Source organism: Amblyomma maculatum, chromosome 1 (assembly GCF_055883805.1).
Source record: "Amblyomma maculatum isolate TAMU_Amacu chromosome 1, ASM5588380v1, whole genome shotgun sequence".
Taxonomy (NCBI): Eukaryota; Metazoa; Arthropoda; class Arachnida; order Ixodida; family Ixodidae; genus Amblyomma; species Amblyomma maculatum.
The window spans coordinates 11,935,309-11,953,085 of record NC_139344.1 but is presented as its reverse complement, the minus strand read 5'-3'; the positions used below and the strand labels follow the sequence as shown (position 1 = coordinate 11,953,085).

General features: G+C 44.9%; 16 non-coding genes across 16 annotated transcripts; all 16 read right to left on the bottom strand.

Annotated features, from left to right (window-relative positions):
• Positions 1-425: 425 nt before the first annotated feature.
• On the bottom strand, positions 426-497 carry TRNAP-UGG (transfer RNA proline (anticodon UGG)). Its single transcript has one exon. It is a non-coding gene; the product is annotated as a tRNA-Pro (tRNA).
• A 998-nt stretch (positions 498-1,495) lies between these two features.
• Positions 1,496-1,567, bottom strand: TRNAP-UGG (transfer RNA proline (anticodon UGG)). Its single transcript has one exon. It is a non-coding gene; the product is annotated as a tRNA-Pro (tRNA).
• Positions 1,568-2,567: 1,000 nt separating this feature from the next.
• On the bottom strand, positions 2,568-2,639 carry TRNAP-UGG (transfer RNA proline (anticodon UGG)). The gene has a single exon. It is a non-coding gene; the product is annotated as a tRNA-Pro (tRNA).
• Positions 2,640-3,640: 1,001 nt separating this feature from the next.
• On the bottom strand, positions 3,641-3,712 carry TRNAP-UGG (transfer RNA proline (anticodon UGG)). Its single transcript has one exon. It is a non-coding gene; the product is annotated as a tRNA-Pro (tRNA).
• Positions 3,713-4,709: 997 nt separating this feature from the next.
• TRNAP-UGG (transfer RNA proline (anticodon UGG)) lies at positions 4,710-4,781 on the bottom strand. Its single transcript has one exon. It is a non-coding gene; the product is annotated as a tRNA-Pro (tRNA).
• A 997-nt stretch (positions 4,782-5,778) lies between these two features.
• On the bottom strand, positions 5,779-5,850 carry TRNAP-UGG (transfer RNA proline (anticodon UGG)). The gene has a single exon. It is a non-coding gene; the product is annotated as a tRNA-Pro (tRNA).
• Positions 5,851-6,851: 1,001 nt separating this feature from the next.
• Positions 6,852-6,923, bottom strand: TRNAP-UGG (transfer RNA proline (anticodon UGG)). Its single transcript has one exon. It is a non-coding gene; the product is annotated as a tRNA-Pro (tRNA).
• Positions 6,924-7,920: 997 nt separating this feature from the next.
• TRNAP-UGG (transfer RNA proline (anticodon UGG)) lies at positions 7,921-7,992 on the bottom strand. Its single transcript has one exon. It is a non-coding gene; the product is annotated as a tRNA-Pro (tRNA).
• A 997-nt stretch (positions 7,993-8,989) lies between these two features.
• TRNAP-UGG (transfer RNA proline (anticodon UGG)) lies at positions 8,990-9,061 on the bottom strand. Its single transcript has one exon. It is a non-coding gene; the product is annotated as a tRNA-Pro (tRNA).
• A 997-nt stretch (positions 9,062-10,058) lies between these two features.
• On the bottom strand, positions 10,059-10,130 carry TRNAP-UGG (transfer RNA proline (anticodon UGG)). Its single transcript has one exon. It is a non-coding gene; the product is annotated as a tRNA-Pro (tRNA).
• A 1,001-nt stretch (positions 10,131-11,131) lies between these two features.
• On the bottom strand, positions 11,132-11,203 carry TRNAP-UGG (transfer RNA proline (anticodon UGG)). Its single transcript has one exon. It is a non-coding gene; the product is annotated as a tRNA-Pro (tRNA).
• A 997-nt stretch (positions 11,204-12,200) lies between these two features.
• Positions 12,201-12,272, bottom strand: TRNAP-UGG (transfer RNA proline (anticodon UGG)). The gene has a single exon. It is a non-coding gene; the product is annotated as a tRNA-Pro (tRNA).
• A 997-nt stretch (positions 12,273-13,269) lies between these two features.
• TRNAP-UGG (transfer RNA proline (anticodon UGG)) lies at positions 13,270-13,341 on the bottom strand. Its single transcript has one exon. It is a non-coding gene; the product is annotated as a tRNA-Pro (tRNA).
• Positions 13,342-14,338: 997 nt separating this feature from the next.
• On the bottom strand, positions 14,339-14,410 carry TRNAP-UGG (transfer RNA proline (anticodon UGG)). The gene has a single exon. It is a non-coding gene; the product is annotated as a tRNA-Pro (tRNA).
• Positions 14,411-15,406: 996 nt separating this feature from the next.
• On the bottom strand, positions 15,407-15,478 carry TRNAP-UGG (transfer RNA proline (anticodon UGG)). Its single transcript has one exon. It is a non-coding gene; the product is annotated as a tRNA-Pro (tRNA).
• A 997-nt stretch (positions 15,479-16,475) lies between these two features.
• Positions 16,476-16,547, bottom strand: TRNAP-UGG (transfer RNA proline (anticodon UGG)). Its single transcript has one exon. It is a non-coding gene; the product is annotated as a tRNA-Pro (tRNA).
• Positions 16,548-17,777: the final 1,230 nt, after the last annotated feature.

The following is a 17,777-nucleotide window of genomic DNA, read 5'->3' as shown; positions in this document are numbered from 1 at the left end:
CCTATTAAGTGCGAAATATTGGTGTTTGTGCTGCTCAAAACTAAGCCAATAGGAGAAAGAGCCATCGCTTATATTAGAGAAATCTCACACTGACATGCTTTTCGTCTCTCTTTTTGCAATTTAGAGTCACAATATTCAATCTCAGGACTATATTTACGGTAGAACAATGTTTATCTTTGCATTAGCTTTGACCAAATGATGTAGTTCTGCACTTGGTAACTCTCCGGCCCATGATGATTTGAGCGCCCATGGCGGCTGAACTGGCCGTCTGGAACCTCCATGTAAACTTCCATAGACGGCGGCACAGCTTTCCCTCTAGGTAAGGTAAGAAACTCTATATGTTCGAGGGTAGCCAAACCCGCAACGTTAGGCATAGCATATGGAAGATATCAACCTTTACAGAAAAAAGTAAGCGGCATAAAAGAGGGCCCGTCCGGGATTTGAATCCGGGACCTCTCGCACCCAAAGCGAGAATCATACCCCTAGACCAACGGGCCGTACGGAGGCGCTGTTGTTTTCTGCACTTAACCGCCCAATAGAGAGAGATTAACGATCTGAAGTGAATTCTGTGCACCGCGCAGCGTGCAGTTCTACGCGTTTATATTTTAGGTAACTAATTGGTGACATAATGCTGTTGACTAATGTGTAGGAGGAAAAAAAATCGTTTTTGAGACATACTATTAAACGTAGAAAATTTTCTAAGCCAGAGATACTGAGGCCATCTAGTGCGGCAGCTGGTTCGAGCATAGAGTTCCTTACACTAGAGGGAAAGCTGAGGGCGCTGCACTTCAGCCACCATGGGTGCGCTAAGAATCATGGGCCGGTGTGTTATTTGTTGCGGGACAGTCGGTTTTTCTCGGGTACGTGGAGTGGCGTTACTGCGACGTTTCTTTTTCGTCATCATCATCATCTGAAGGTGCGTACATAGACCGCGAAAGCCATAGTAGCGAAGGCGCAAAAGCAGGCTTTGCCAATAAATGTTTTCTGTTTCCCGAAATGCCACTAAAAACTTTCTTAAGTGATTGCACAACCATAAATATTGTTATAACGTTTTTCTGTTTCAAATTTTGCCTATTAAGTGCGAAATATTGGTGTTTGTGCTGCTCAAAACTAAGCCAATAGGAGAAAGAGCCATCGCTAATATTAGATAAATCTCACACTGACATGCTGTTCCTCTCTCTTTTTGCAATTTAGAGTCACAATATTCAATCTTAGGACATTATTTACAGTAGAACAATGTTTATCTTTGCATTAGTTTTGGCCAAAAGATATAGTTCTGCACTCGGTAACTCTCCGGCCCATGATGCTTTGAGCGCCCATGGCGGCTGAACTGGGCGTCTGGAACCTCCATGTAAACTCCCATAGACGGCGGCACAGCTTTCCCTCTAGGTAAGGTAAGAAACTCTATGGGTTCGAGGGTAGCCAAACCCGCAACGTTAGGCATAGCGTATGGAAGATATAAAGCTTTATGGAAAAAAGAAAGCGGCATAAAAGAGGGCCCGTCCGGGATTTGAACCCGGGACCTCTCGCACCCAAAGCGAGAATCATACCCCTAGACCAACGGGCCAGACGGAGGCGCTGTTGTTTTCCGCACTTAACCGCCCAATAGAAAGAGATTAACGATCTTAAGTGAATACTGTGCACCGCGCAGCGTGCAGTTCTACGCGTTTATATTTTAGGTAACTAATTGGTGACATAATGCTGTTGACTAATGTGTAGGAGGAAAAAAATCGTTTTTGAGACATACTATTAAATGTAGAAAATTTTCTAAGCCAGAGATACTGAGGCCATCTAGTGCGGCAGCTGGTTTGAGCCTAGAGTTCCTTACACTAACTAGAGGGAAAGCTGAGGGCGCTGCACTTCAGCCACCATGGGCGCGCTAAGAATCATGGGCCGGTGTGCTACTTGTTGCGGGACAGTCGGTTTTTCTCGGGTACGTGGAGTGGCGTTACTGCGATGTTTCTTTTTCGTCATCATCATCATCTGAAGCTGCGTACATAGACCGCGAAAGCCATAGAGCGAAGGCGCAAACGCAGACGTCGCCAATAAATGTTTTCTGTTTCCCGAAATGCCACTAAAAACATCCTTAAGTGATTGCACAAACATAAATATTGTTATAACGTTTTTCTGTTTCAAATTTTGCCTATTAAGTGCGAAATATTGGTGTTTGTGCTGCTCAAAACTAAGCCAATAGGAGAAAGAGCCATCGCTTATATTAGAGAAATCTCACACTGACATGCTTTTCGTCTCTCTTTTTGCAATTTAGAGTCACAATATTCAATCTCAGGACTATATTTACGGTAGAACAATGTTTATCTTTGCATTAGTTTTGGCCAAATGTTGTAGTTCTGCACTCGGTAGCTCTCCGGCCCATGATGCTTTGAGCGCCCATGGTGGCTGAACTGGCCGTCTGGAACCTCCGTGTAAACTTCCATAGACGGCGGCACAGCTTTCCCTCTAGGTAAGGTAAGAAACTCTATGGGTTCGAGGGTAGCCAAACCCGCAACGTTAGGCATAGCATATGGAAGATATAAACCTTTACAGAAAAAAGTAAGCGGCGTAAAAGAGGGCCCGTCCGGGATTTGAACCCGGGACCTATCGCACCCAAAGCGAGAATCATACCCCTAGACCAACGGGCCGTACGGAGGCGCTGTTGTTTTCTGCACTTAACCGCCCAATAGAGAGAGATTAACAATCTGAAGTGAATTCTGTGCACCGCGCAGCGTGCAGTTCTACGCGTTTATATTTTAGGTAACTAATTGGTGACATAATGCTGTTGACTAATGTGTAGGAGGAAAAAAAATCGTTTTTGGAGACATACTATTAAACGTAGAAAATTTCCTAAGCAAGCGATACTGAGGCCATCTAGTGCGGCAGCTGGTTCGAGCATAGAGTTCCTTACACTAACTAGAGGGAAAGTTGAGGGCGCTGCACTTCCGCCACCATGGGCGCGCTAAGAATCATGGGCCGGTGTGCTACTTGTTGCGGGACAGTCGGTTTTTCTCTGGTACGTGGAGCGGCTTACTGCGATGTTTCTTTTTCGTCATCATCATCATCTGAAGGTGCGTACATAGACCGCGAAAGCCATAGTAGCGAAGGCGGAAACGCAGACGTCGCCAATAAATGTTTTCTGTTTCCCGAAATGCCACTAAAAACTTCCTTAAGTGATTGCACAACCATAAATATTGTTTTACGTCTTTGTGTTTCAAATTTTGCCTATTAAGTGCAAAATATTGGTGTTTGTGCTGCTCAAAACACAGCCAATAGGAGAAAGAGCCATCGCTTATATTAGATAAATCTCACACTGACATGCTGTTCCTCTCTCTTTTTGCAACTTAGAGTCACAATATTTAATCTTAGGACTATATTTACGGTAGAGCAATGTTTATCTTTGCATTAGTTTTGGCCAAAAGTTGTAGTTCTGCACTCGGTAGCTCTCCGGCCCATGATGCTTTGAGCGCCCATGGTGGCTGAACTGGACGTCTTGAACCTCCATGTAAACTCCCATAGACGGCAGCACAGCTTTCCCTCTAGGTAAGGTAAGAAACTCTATGGGTTCGAGGGTAGCCAAACCCGCAACGGTAGGCATAGCGTATGGAAGATATAAACATTTACGGAAAAAAGAAAGCGTCATAAAAGAGGGCCCGTCCGGGATTTGAACCCGGGACCTCTCGCACCCAAAGCGAGAATCATACCCCTAGACCAACGGGCCGGATGGAGGCGCTGTTGTTTTCCGCACTTAACCCCCCAATAGAGAGAGATTAACGATCTGAAGTGAATTCTGTGCACCGCGCAGCGTGCAGTTCTACGCGTTTATATTTTAGGTAACTAATTGGTGACATAATGCTGTTGACTAATGTGTAGGAGGAAAAAAATGGTTTTTGAGGCATACTATTAAACGTAGAAAATTTTCTAAGCCAGAGATACTGAGGTCATCTAGTGCGGCAGCTGGTTCGAGCATAGAGTTCCTTACACTAGAGGGAAAGCTGAGGGCGCTGCACTTCAGCCACCATGGGTGCGCTAAGAATCATGGGCCGGTGTGTTATTTGTTGCGGGACAGTCGGTTTTTCTCGGGTACGTGGAGTGGCGTTACTGCGACGTTTCTTTTTCGTCATCATCATCATCTGAAGGTGCGTACATAGACCGCGAAAGCCATAGTAGCGAAGGCGCAAAAGCAGGCTTTGCCAATAAATGTTTTCTGTTTCCCGAAATGCCACTAAAAACTTTCTTAAGTGCTTGCACAACCATAAATATTGTTATAACGTTTTTCTGTTTCAAATTTTGCCTATTAAGTGCGAAATATTGCTGTTTGTGCTGCTCAAAACTAAGCCAATAGGAGAAAGAGCCATCGCTTATATTAGATAAATCTCACACTGACATGCTGTTCCTCTCTCTTTTTGCAATTTAGAGTCACAATATTCAATCTTAGGACATTATTTACAGTAGAACAATGTTTATCTTTGCATTAGTTTTGGCCAAAAGTTGTAGTTCTGCACTCGGTAGCTGTCCGGCCCATGATGCTTTGAGCGCCCATGGCGGCTGAACTGGCCGTCTGGAACCTCCATGAAAACTCCCATAGACGGCGGCACAGCTTTCCCTCTAGGTAAGGTAAGAAACTCTATGGGTTCGAGGGTAGCCAAACCCGCAACGTTAGGCATAGCGTATGGAAGATATAAACCTTTACGGAAAAAAGAAAGCGGCATAAAAGAGGGCCCATCCGGGATTTGAACCCGGGACCTCTCGCACCCAAAGCGAGAATCATACCCCTAGACCAACGGGCCAGACGGAGGCGCTGTTGTTTTCCGCACTTAACCGCCCAATAGAGAGAGATTAACGATCTGAAGTGAATTCTGTCCACCGCGCAGCGTGCAGTTCTACGCGTTTATATTTTAGGTAACTAATTGGTGACATAATGCTGTTGACTAATGTGTAGGAGGAAAAAAATGGTTTTTGAGACATACTATTAAATGTAGAAAATTTTCTAAGCCAGAGATACTGAGGCCATCTAGTGCGGCAGCTGGTTCGAGCATAGAGTTCCTTACACTAGAGGGAAAGCTGAGGGCGCTGCACTTCAGCCACCATGGGTGCGCTAAGAATCATGGGCCGGTGTGTTATTTGTTGCGGGACAGTCGGTTTTTCTCGGGTACGTGGAGTGGCGTTACTGCGACGTTTCTTTTTCGTCATCATCATCATCTGAAGGTGCGTACATAGACCGCGAAAGCCATAGTAGCGAAGGCGCAAAAGCAGGCTTTGCCAATAAATGTTTTCTGTTTCCCGAAATGCCACTAAAAACTTTCTTAAGTGATTGCACAACCATAAATATTGTTATAACGTTTTTCTGTTTCAAATTTTGCCTATTAAGTGCGAAATATTGCTGTTTGTGCTGCTCAAAACTAAGCCAATAGGAGAAAGAGCCATCGCTTATATTAGATAAATCTCACACTGACATGCTGTTCCTCTCTCTTTTTGCAATTTAGAGTCACAATATTCAATCTCAGGACTATATTTACGGTAGAACAATGTTTATCTTTGCATTAGTTTTGGCCAAATGTTGTAGTTCTGCACTCGGTAGCTCTCCGGCCCATGATGCTTTGAGCGCCCATGGTGGCTGAACTGGCCGTCTGGAACCTCCGTGTAAACTTCCATAGACGGCGGCACAGCTTTCCCTCTAGGTAAGGTAAGAAACTCTATGGGTTCGAGGGTAGCCAAACCCGCAACGTTAGGCATAGCATATGGAAGATATAAACCTTTACAGAAAAAAGTAAGCGGCATAAAAGAGGGCCCGTCCGGGATTTGAACCCGGGACCTATCGCACCCAAAGCGAGAATCATACCCCTAGACCAACGGGCCGTACGGAGGCGCTGTTGTTTTCTGCACTTAACCGCCCAATAGAGAGAGATTAACGATCTGAAGTGAATTCTGTGCACCGCGCAGCGTGCAGTTCTACGCGTTTATATTTTAGGTAACTAATTGGTGACATAATGCTGTTGACTAATGTGTAGGAGGAAAAAAAATCGTTTTTGGAGACATACTATTAAACGTAGAAAATTTCCTAAGCAAGCGATACTGAGGCCATCTAGTGCGGCAGCTGGTTCGAGCATAGAGTTCCTTACACTAACTAGAGGGAAAGTTGAGGGCGCTGCACTTCCGCCACCATGGGCGCGCTAAGAATCATGGGCCGGTGTGCTACTTGTTGCGGGACAGTCGGTTTTTCTCTGGTACGTGGAGCGGCTTACTGCGATGTTTCTTTTTCGTCATCATCATCATCTGAAGGTGCGTACATAGACCGCGAAAGCCATAGTAGCGAAGGCGGAAACGCAGACGTCGCCAATAAATGTTTTCTGTTTCCCGAAATGCCACTAAAAACTTCCTTAAGTGATTGCACAACCATAAATATTGTTTTACGTCTTTGTGTTTCAAATTTTGCCTATTAAGTGCAAAATATTGGTGTTTGTGCTGCTCAAAACTAAGCCAATAGGAGAAAGAGCCATCGCTTATATTAGATAAATCTCACACTGACATGCTGTTCCTCTCTCTTTTTGCAACTTAGAGTCACAATATTTAATCTTAGGACTATATTTACGGTAGAGCAATGTTTATCTTTGCATTAGTTTTGGCCAAAAGTTGTAGTTCTGCACTCGGTAGCTCTCCGGCCCATGATGCTTTGAGCGCCCATGGTGGCTGAACTGGACGTCTTGAACCTCCATGTAAACTCCCATAGACGGCGGCACAGCTTTCCCTCTAGGTAAGGTAAGAAACTCTATGGGTTCGAGGGTAGCCAAACCCGCAACGGTAGGCATAGCGTATGGAAGATATAAACATTTACGGAAAAAAGAAAGCGTCATAAAAGAGGGCCCGTCCGGGATTTGAACCCGGGACCTCTCGCACCCAAAGCGAGAATCATACCCCTAGACCAACGGGCCGGATGGAGGCGCTGTTGTTTTCCGCACTTAACCGCCCAATAGAGAGAGATTAACGATCTGAAGTGAATTCTGTGCACCGCGCAGCGTGCAGTTCTACGCGTTTATATTTTAGGTAACTAATTGGTGACATAATGCTGTTGACTAATGTGTAGGAGGAAAAAAATGGTTTTTGAGGCATACTATTAAACGTAGAAAATTTTCTAAGCCAGAGATACTGAGGTCATCTAGTGCGGCAGCTGGTTCGAGCATAGAGTTCCTTACACTAGAGGGAAAGCTGAGGGCGCTGCACTTCAGCCACCATGGGTGCGCTAAGAATCATGGGCCGGTGTGTTATTTGTTGCGGGACAGTCGGTTTTTCTCGGGTACGTGGAGTGGCGTTACTGCGACGTTTCTTTTTCGTCATCATCATCATCTGAAGGTGCGTACATAGACCGCGAAAGCCATAGTAGCGAAGGCGCAAAAGCAGGCTTTGCCAATAAATGTTTTCTGTTTCCCGAAATGCCACTAAAAACTTTCTTAAGTGCTTGCACAACCATAAATATTGTTATAACGTTTTTCTGTTTCAAATTTTGCCTATTAAGTGCGAAATATTGCTGTTTGTGCTGCTCAAAACTAAGCCAATAGGAGAAAGAGCCATCGCTTATATTAGATAAATCTCACACTGACATGCTGTTCCTCTCTCTTTTTGCAATTTAGAGTCACAATATTCAATCTTAGGACATTATTTACAGTAGAACAATGTTTATCTTTGCATTAGTTTTGGCCAAAAGTTGTAGTTCTGCACTCGGTAGCTGTCCGGCCCATGATGCTTTGAGCGCCCATGGCGGCTGAACTGGCCGTCTGGAACCTCCATGAAAACTCCCATAGACGGCGGCACAGCTTTCCCTCTAGGTAAGGTAAGAAACTCTATGGGTTCGAGGGTAGCCAAACCCGCAACGGTAGGCATAGCGTATGGAAGATATAAACATTTACGGAAAAAAGAAAGCGTCATAAAAGAGGGCCCGTCCGGGATTTGAACCCGGGACCTCTCGCACCCAAAGCGAGAATCATACCCCTAGACCAACGGGCCGGATGGAGGCGCTGTTGTTTTCCGCACTTAACCGCCCAATAGAGAGAGATTAACGATCTGAAGTGAATTCTGTGCACCGCGCAGCGTGCAGTTCTACGCGTTTATATTTTAGGTAACTAATTGGTGACATAATGCTGTTGACTAATGTGTAGGAGGAAAAAAATGGTTTTTGAGGCATACTATTAAACGTAGAAAATTTTCTAAGCCAGAGATACTGAGGTCATCTAGTGCGGCAGCTGGTTCGAGCATAGAGTTCCTTACACTAGAGGGAAAGCTGAGGGCGCTGCACTTCAGCCACCATGGGTGCGCTAAGAATCATGGGCCGGTGTGTTATTTGTTGCGGGACAGTCGGTTTTTCTCGGGTACGTGGAGTGGCGTTACTGCGACGTTTCTTTTTCGTCATCATCATCATCTGAAGGTGCGTACATAGACCGCGAAAGCCATAGTAGCGAAGGCGCAAAAGCAGGCTTTGCCAATAAATGTTTTCTGTTTCCCGAAATGCCACTAAAAACTTTCTTAAGTGCTTGCACAACCATAAATATTGTTATAACGTTTTTCTGTTTCAAATTTTGCCTATTAAGTGCGAAATATTGCTGTTTGTGCTGCTCAAAACTAAGCCAATAGGAGAAAGAGCCATCGCTTATATTAGATAAATCTCACACTGACATGCTGTTCCTCTCTCTTTTTGCAATTTAGAGTCACAATATTCAATCTTAGGACATTATTTACAGTAGAACAATGTTTATCTTTGCATTAGTTTTGGCCAAAAGTTGTAGTTCTGCACTCGGTAGCTGTCCGGCCCATGATGCTTTGAGCGCCCATGGCGGCTGAACTGGCCGTCTGGAACCTCCATGAAAACTCCCATAGACGGCGGCACAGCTTTCCCTCTAGGTAAGGTAAGAAACTCTATGGGTTCGAGGGTAGCCAAACCCGCAACGTTAGGCATAGCATATGGAAGATATAAACCTTTACGGAAAAAAGAAAGCGGCATAAAAGAGGGCCCATCCGGGATTTGAACCCGGGACCTCTCGCACCCAAAGCGAGAATCATACCCCTAGACCAACGGGCCAGACGGAGGCGCTGTTGTTTTCCGCACTTAACCGCCCAATAGAGAGAGATTAACGATCTGAAGTGAATTCTGTCCACCGCGCAGCGTGCAGTTCTACGCGTTTATATTTTAGGTAACTAATTGGTGACATAATGCTGTTGACTAATGTGTAGGAGGAAAAAAATGGTTTTTGAGACATACTATTAAATGTAGAAAATTTTCTAAGCCAGAGATACTGAGGCCATCTAGTGCGGCAGCTGGTTCGAGCATAGAGTTCCTTACACTAGAGGGAAAGCTGAGGGCGCTGCACTTCAGCCACCATGGGTGCGCTAAGAATCATGGGCCGGTGTGTTATTTGTTGCGGGACAGTCGGTTTTTCTCGGGTACGTGGAGTGGCGTTACTGCGACGTTTCTTTTTCGTCATCATCATCATCTGAAGGTGCGTACATAGACCGCGAAAGCCATAGTAGCGAAGGCGCAAAAGCAGGCTTTGCCAAAAAATGTTTTCTGTTTCCCGAAATGCCACTAAAAACTTTCTTAAGTGATTGCACAACCATAAATATTGTTATAACGTTTTTCTGTTTCAAATTTTGCCTATTAAGTGCGAAATATTGCTGTTTGTGCTGCTCAAAACTAAGCCAATAGGAGAAAGAGCCATCGCTTATATTAGATAAATCTCACACTGACATGCTGTTCCTCTCTCTTTTTGCAATTTAGAGTCACAATATTCAATCTCAGGACTATATTTACGGTAGAACAATGTTTATCTTTGCATTAGTTTTGGCCAAATGTTGTAGTTCTGCACTCGGTAGCTCTCCGGCCCATGATGCTTTGAGCGCCCATGGTGGCTGAACTGGCCGTCTGGAACCTCCGTGTAAACTTCCATAGACGGCGGCACAGCTTTCCCTCTAGGTAAGGTAAGAAACTCTATGGGTTCGAGGGTAGCCAAACCCGCAACGTTAGGCATAGCATATGGAAGATATAAACCTTTACAGAAAAAAGTAAGCGGCATAAAAGAGGGCCCGTCCGGGATTTGAACCCGGGACCTATCGCACCCAAAGCGAGAATCATACCCCTAGACCAACGGGCCGTACGGAGGCGCTGTTGTTTTCTGCACTTAACCGCCCAATAGAGAGAGATTAACGATCTGAAGTGAATTCTGTGCACCGCGCAGCGTGCAGTTCTACGCGTTTATATTTTAGGTAACTAATTGGTGACATAATGCTGTTGACTAATGTGTAGGAGGAAAAAAAATCGTTTTTGGAGACATACTATTAAACGTAGAAAATTTCCTAAGCAAGCGATACTGAGGCCATCTAGTGCGGCAGCTGGTTCGAGCATAGAGTTCCTTACACTAACTAGAGGGAAAGTTGAGGGCGCTGCACTTCCGCCACCATGGGCGCGCTAAGAATCATGGGCCGGTGTGCTACTTGTTGCGGGACAGTCGGTTTTTCTCTGGTACGTGGAGCGGCTTACTGCGATGTTTCTTTTTCGTCATCATCATCATCTGAAGGTGCGTACATAGACCGCGAAAGCCATAGTAGCGAAGGCGGAAACGCAGACGTCGCCAATAAATGTTTTCTGTTTCCCGAAATGCCACTAAAAACTTCCTTAAGTGATTGCACAACCATAAATATTGTTTTACGTCTTTGTGTTTCAAATTTTGCCTATTAAGTGCAAAATATTGGTGTTTGTGCTGCTCAAAACTAAGCCAATAGGAGAAAGAGCCATCGCTTATATTAGATAAATCTCACACTGACATGCTGTTCCTCTCTCTTTTTGCAACTTAGAGTCACAATATTTAATCTTAGGACTATATTTACGGTAGAGCAATGTTTATCTTTGCATTAGTTTTGGCCAAAAGTTGTAGTTCTGCACTCGGTAGCTCTCCGGCCCATGATGCTTTGAGCGCCCATGGTGGCTGAACTGGACGTCTTGAACCTCCATGTAAACTCCCATAGACGGCGGCACAGCTTTCCCTCTAGGTAAGGTAAGAAACTCTATGGGTTCGAGGGTAGCCAAACCCGCAACGGTAGGCATAGCGTATGGAAGATATAAACATTTACGGAAAAAAGAAAGCGTCATAAAAGAGGGCCCGTCCGGGATTTGAACCCGGGACCTCTCGCACCCAAAGCGAGAATCATACCCCTAGACCAACGGGCCGGATGGAGGCGCTGTTGTTTTCCGCACTTAACCGCCCAATAGAGAGAGATTAACGATCTGAAGTGAATTCTGTGCACCGCGCAGCGTGCAGTTCTACGCGTTTATATTTTAGGTAACTAATTGGTGACATAATGCTGTTGACTAATGTGTAGGAGGAAAAAAATGGTTTTTGAGGCATACTATTAAACGTAGAAAATTTTCTAAGCCAGAGATACTGAGGTCATCTAGTGCGGCAGCTGGTTCGAGCATAGAGTTCCTTACACTAGAGGGAAAGCTGAGGGCGCTGCACTTCAGCCACCATGGGTGCACTAAGAATCATGGGCCGGTGTGTTATTTGTTGCGGGACAGTCGGTTTTTCTCGGGTACGTGGAGTGGCGTTACTGCGACGTTTCTTTTTCGTCATCATCATCATCTGAAGGTGCGTACATAGACCGCGAAAGCCATAGTAGCGAAGGCGCAAAAGCAGGCTTTGCCAATAAATGTTTTCTGTTTCCCGAAATGCCACTAAAAACTTTCTTAAGTGCTTGCACAACCATAAATATTGTTATAACGTTTTTCTGTTTCAAATTTTGCCTATTAAGTGCGAAATATTGCTGTTTGTGCTGCTCAAAACTAAGCCAATAGGAGAAAGAGCCATCGCTTATATTAGATAAATCTCACACTGACATGCTGTTCCTCTCTCTTTTTGCAATTTAGAGTCACAATATTCAATCTTAGGACATTATTTACAGTAGAACAATGTTTATCTTTGCATTAGTTTTGGCCAAAAGTTGTAGTTCTGCACTCGGTAGCTGTCCGGCCCATGATGCTTTGAGCGCCCATGGCGGCTGAACTGGCCGTCTGGAACCTCCATGAAAACTCCCATAGACGGCGGCACAGCTTTCCCTCTAGGTAAGGTAAGAAACTCTATGGGTTCGAGGGTAGCCAAACCCGCAACGTTAGGCATAGCGTATGGAAGATATAAACCTTTACGGAAAAAAGAAAGCGGCATAAAAGAGGGCCCATCCGGGATTTGAACCCGGGACCTCTCGCACCCAAAGCGAGAATCATACCCCTAGACCAACGGGCCAGACGGAGGCGCTGTTGTTTTCCGCACTTAACCGCCCAATAGAGAGAGATTAACGATCTGAAGTGAATTCTGTCCACCGCGCAGCGTGCAGTTCTACGCGTTTATATTTTAGGTAACTAATTGGTGACATAATGCTGTTGACTAATGTGTAGGAGGAAAAAAATGGTTTTTGAGACATACTATTAAATGTAGAAAATTTTCTAAGCCAGAGATACTGAGGCCATCTAGTGCGGCAGCTGGTTCGAGCATAGAGTTCCTTACACTAGAGGGAAAGCTGAGGGCGCTGCACTTCAGCCACCATGGGTGCGCTAAGAATCATGGGCCGGTGTGTTATTTGTTGCGGGACAGTCGGTTTTTCTCGGGTACGTGGAGTGGCGTTACTGCGACGTTTCTTTTTCGTCATCATCATCATCTGAAGGTGCGTACATAGACCGCGAAAGCCATAGTAGCGAAGGCGCAAAAGCAGGCTTTGCCAATAAATGTTTTCTGTTTCCCGAAATGCCACTAAAAACTTTCTTAAGTGATTGCACAACCATAAATATTGTTATAACGTTTTTCTGTTTCAAATTTTGCCTATTAAGTGCGAAATATTGCTGTTTGTGCTGCTCAAAACTAAGCCAATAGGAGAAAGAGCCATCGCTTATATTAGATAAATCTCACACTGACATGCTGTTCCTCTCTCTTTTTGCAATTTAGAGTCACAATATTCAATCTTAGGACATTATTTACAGTAGAACAATGTTTATCTTTGCATTAGTTTTGGCCAAAATTTGTAGTTCTGCACTCGGTAGCTGTCCGGCCCATGATGCTTTGAGCGCCCATGGCGGCTGAACTGGCCGTCTGGAACCTCCATGAAAACTCCCATAGACGGCGGCACAGCTTTCCCTCTAGGTAAGGTAAGAAACTCTATGGGTTCGAGGGTAGCCAAACCCGCAACATTAGGCATAGCGTATGGAAGATATAAACCTTTACGGAAAAAAGAAAGCGGCATAAAAGAGGGCCCATCCGGGATTTGAACCCGGGACCTCTCGCACCCAAAGCGAGAATCATACCCCTAGACCAACGGGCCAGACGGAGGCGCTGTTGTTTTCCGCACTTAACCGCCCAATAGAGAGAGATTAACGATCTGAAGTGAATTCTGTGCACCGCGCAGCGTGCAGTTCTACGCGTTTATATTTTAGGTAACTAATTGGTGACATAATGCTGTTGACTAATGTGTAGGAGGAAAAAAATGGTTTTTGAGACATACTATTAAATGTAGAAAATTTTCTAAGCCAGAGATACTGAGGCCATCTAGTGCGGCAGCTGGTTCGAGCATAGAGTTCCTTACACTAGAGGGAAAGCTGAGGGCGCTGCACTTCAGCCACCATGGGTGCGCTAAGAATCATGGGCCGGTGTGTTATTTGTTGCGGGACAGTCGGTTTTTCTCGGGTACGTGGAGTGGCGTTACTGCGACGTTTCTTTTTCGTCATCATCATCATCTGAAGGTGCGTACATAGACCGCGAAAGCCATAGTAGCGAAGGCGCAAAAGCAGGCTTTGCCAATAAATGTTTTCTGTTTCCCGAAATGCCACTAAAAACTTTCTTAAGTGATTGCACAACCATAAATATTGTTATAACGTTTTTCTGTTTCAAATTTTGCCTATTAAGTGCGAAATATTGCTGTTTGTGCTGCTCAAAACTAAGCCAATAGGAGAAAGAGCCATCGCTTATATTAGATAAATCTCACACTGACATGCTGTTCCTCTCTCTTTTTGCAATTTAGAGTCACAATATTCAATCTTAGGACATTATTTACAGTAGAACAATGTTTATCTTTGCATTAGTTTTGGCCAAAAGTTGTAGTTCTGCACTCGGTAGCTGTCCGGCCCATGATGCTTTGAGCGCCCATGGCGGCTGAACTGGCCGTCTGGAACCTCCATGAAAACTCCCATAGACGGCGGCACAGCTTTCCCTCTAGGTAAGGTAAGAAACTCTATGTGTTCGAGGGTAGCCAAACCCGCAACGTTAGGCATAGCGTATGGAAGATATAAACCTTTACGGAAAAAAGAAAGCGGCATAAAAGAGGGCCCATCCGGGATTTGAACCCGGGACCTCTCGCACCCAAAGCGAGAATCATACCCCTAGACCAACGGGCCAGACGGAGGCGCTGTTGTTTTCCGCACTTAACCGCCCAATAGAGAGAGATTAACGATCTGAAGTGAATTCTGTGCACCGCGCAGCGTGCAGTTCTACGCGTTTATATTTTAGGTAACTAATTGGTGACATAATGCTGTTGACTAATGTGTAGGAGGAAAAAAATGGTTTTTGAGACATACTATTAAATGTGGAAAATTTTCTAAGCCAGAGATACTGAGGCCATCTAGTGCGGCAGCTGGTTCGAGCATAGAGTTCCTTACACTAGAGGGAAAGCTGAGGGCGCTGCACTTCAGCCACCATGGGTGCGCTAAGAATCATGGGCCGGTGTGTTATTTGTTGCGGGACAGTCGGTTTTTCTCGGGTACGTGGAGTGGCGTTACTGCGACGTTTCTTTTTCGTCATCATCATCATCTGAAGGTGCGTACATAGACCGCGAAAGCCATAGTAGCGAAGGCGCAAAAGCAGGCTTTGCCAATAAATGTTTTCTGTTTCCCGAAATGCCACTAAAAACTTTCTTAAGTGATTGCACAACCATAAATATCGTTATAACGTTTTTCTGTTTCAAATTTTGCCTATTAAGTGCGAAATATTGCTGTTTGTGCTGCTCAAAACTAAGCCAATAGGAGAAAGAGCCATCGCTTATATTAGATAAATCTCACACTGACATGCTGTTCCTCTCTCTTTTTGCAATTTAGAGTCACAATATTCAATCTTAGGACATTATTTACAGTAGAACAATGTTTATCTTTGCATTAGTTTTGGCCAAAATTTGTAGTTCTGCACTCGGTAGCTGTCCGGCCCATGATGCTTGAGCGCCCATGGCGGCTGAACTGGCCGTCTGGAACCTCCATGAAAACTCCCATAGACGGCGGCACAGCTTTCCCTCTAGGTAAGGTAAGAAACTCTATGGGTTCGAGGGTAGCCAAACCCGCAACATTAGGCATAGCGTATGGAAGATATAAACCTTTACGGAAAAAAGAAAGCGGCATAAAAGAGGGCCCATCCGGGATTTGAACCCGGGACCTCTCGCACCCAAAGCGAGAATCATACCCCTAGACCAACGGGCCAGACAGAGGCGCTGTTGTTTTCCGCACTTAACCGCCCAATAGAGAGAGATTAACGATCTGAAGTGAATTCTGTGCACCGCGCAGCGTGCAGTTCTACGCGTTTATATTTTAGGTAACTAATTGGTGACATAATGCTGTTGACTAATGTGTAGGAGGAAAAAAATGGTTTTTGAGACATACTATTAAATGTAGAAAATTTTCTAAGCCAGAGATACTGAGGCCATCTAGTGCGGCAGCTGGTTCGAGCATAGAGTTCCTTACACTAGAGGGAAAGCTGAGGGCGCTGCACTTCAGCCACCATGGGTGCGCTAAGAATCATGGGCCGGTGTGTTATTTGTTGCGGGACAGTCGGTTTTTCTCGGGTACGTGGAGTGGCGTTACTGCGACGTTTCTTTTTCGTCATCATCATCATCTGAAGGTGCGTACATAGACCGCGAAAGCCATAGTAGCGAAGGCGCAAAAGCAGGCTTTGCCAATAAATGTTTTCTGTTTCCCGAAATGCCACTAAAAACTTTCTTAAGTGATTGCACAACCATAAATATTGTTATAACGTTTTTCTGTTTCAAATTTTGCCTATTAAGTGCGAAATATTGCTGTTTGTGCTGCTCAAAACTAAGCCAATAGGAGAAAGAGCCATCGCTTATATTAGATAAATCTCACACTGACATGCTGTTCCTCTCTCTTTTTGCAATTTAGAGTCACAATATTCAATCTTAGGACATTATTTACAGTAGAACAATGTTTATCTTTGCATTAGTTTTGGCCAAAAGTTGTAGTTCTGCACTCGGTAGCTGTCCGGCCCATGATGCTTTGAGCGCCCATGGCGGCTGAACTGGCCGTCTGGAACCTCCATGAAAACTCCCATAGACGGCGGCACAGCTTTCCCTCTAGGTAAGGTAAGAAACTCTATGGGTTCGAGGGTAGCCAAACCCGCAACGTTAGGCATAGCGTATGGAAGATATAAACCTTTACGGAAAAAAGAAAGCGGCATAAAAGAGGGCCCATCCGGGATTTGAACCCGGGACCTCTCGCACCCAAAGCGAGAATCATACCCCTAGACCAACGGGCCAGACGGAGGCGCTGTTGTTTTCCGCACTTAACCGCCCAATAGAGAGAGATTAACGATCTGAAGTGAATTCTGTGCACCGCGCAGCGTGCAGTTCTACGCGTTTATATTTTAGGTAACTAATTGGTGACATAATGCTGTTGACTAATGTGTAGGAGGAAAAAAATGGTTTTTGAGACATACTATTAAATGTAGAAAATTTTCTAAGCCAGAGATACTGAGGCCATCTAGTGCGGCAGCTGGTTCGAGCATAGAGTTCCTTACACTAGAGGGAAAGCTGAGGGCGCTGCACTTCAGCCACCATGGGCGCGCTAAGAATCATGGGCCGGTGTGTTATTTGTTGCGGGACAGTCGGTTTTTCTCGGGTACATGGAGTGGCGTTACTGCGATGTTTCTTTTTCGTCATCATCATCATCTGAAGGTGTGTACATAGACAGCGAAAGCCATAGTAGCGAAGGCGCTAACGCAGACGTCGCCAATAAATGTTTTCTGTTTCCCGAAATGCCACTAAAACATGCCTAAGTGATTGCACAACCATAAATATTGTTATAACGCTTTTCTGTTTCAAATTTTGCCTATTAAGTACGAAATATTGGTGTTTGTGCTGCTCAAAACTAAGCCAATAGGAGAAAGAGCCATCGATTATATTAGATAATTCTCACACTGACATGTTGTTCCTCTCTCTTTTTGCAATTTAGAGTCACAATATTCAATCTTAGGACATTATTTATGGTAGAACAACGTTTATCTGCATTAGTTTTGGCCAAAAGTTGTAGTTCTGCACTCGGTAGCTCTCCGGCCCATGATGCTTTGAGCGCCCATGGTGGCTGAACTGGCCGTCTGAAACTCCATGTAAACTCCCATAGACGGCAGCACAGCTTTCCCTCTAGGTAAGAGTAAGAAACTCTATGATATGAACCATACACTTCGTAGGTCAAGAAATACATAGAGTTCCTTACACTAACTAGAGGGAAAGCTGAGGGCGCTGCACTTCAGCAACCATGGGCGCGCTGAGAATAGTGGGCCGGTGTGCTACTTGTTGCGGGACAGTCGGTTTTTCTCGGGTACGTGGAGTGGCGTTACTGCGATGTTTCTTTTTCGTCATCATCATCATCTGAAGGTGCGTACATAGACCGCGAAAGCCATAGTAGCGAAGGCGCAAACGCAGACGTCGCCAATAAATGTGTTCTGTTTCCCGAAATGCCACTAAAAACTTCCTTAAGTGATTGCACA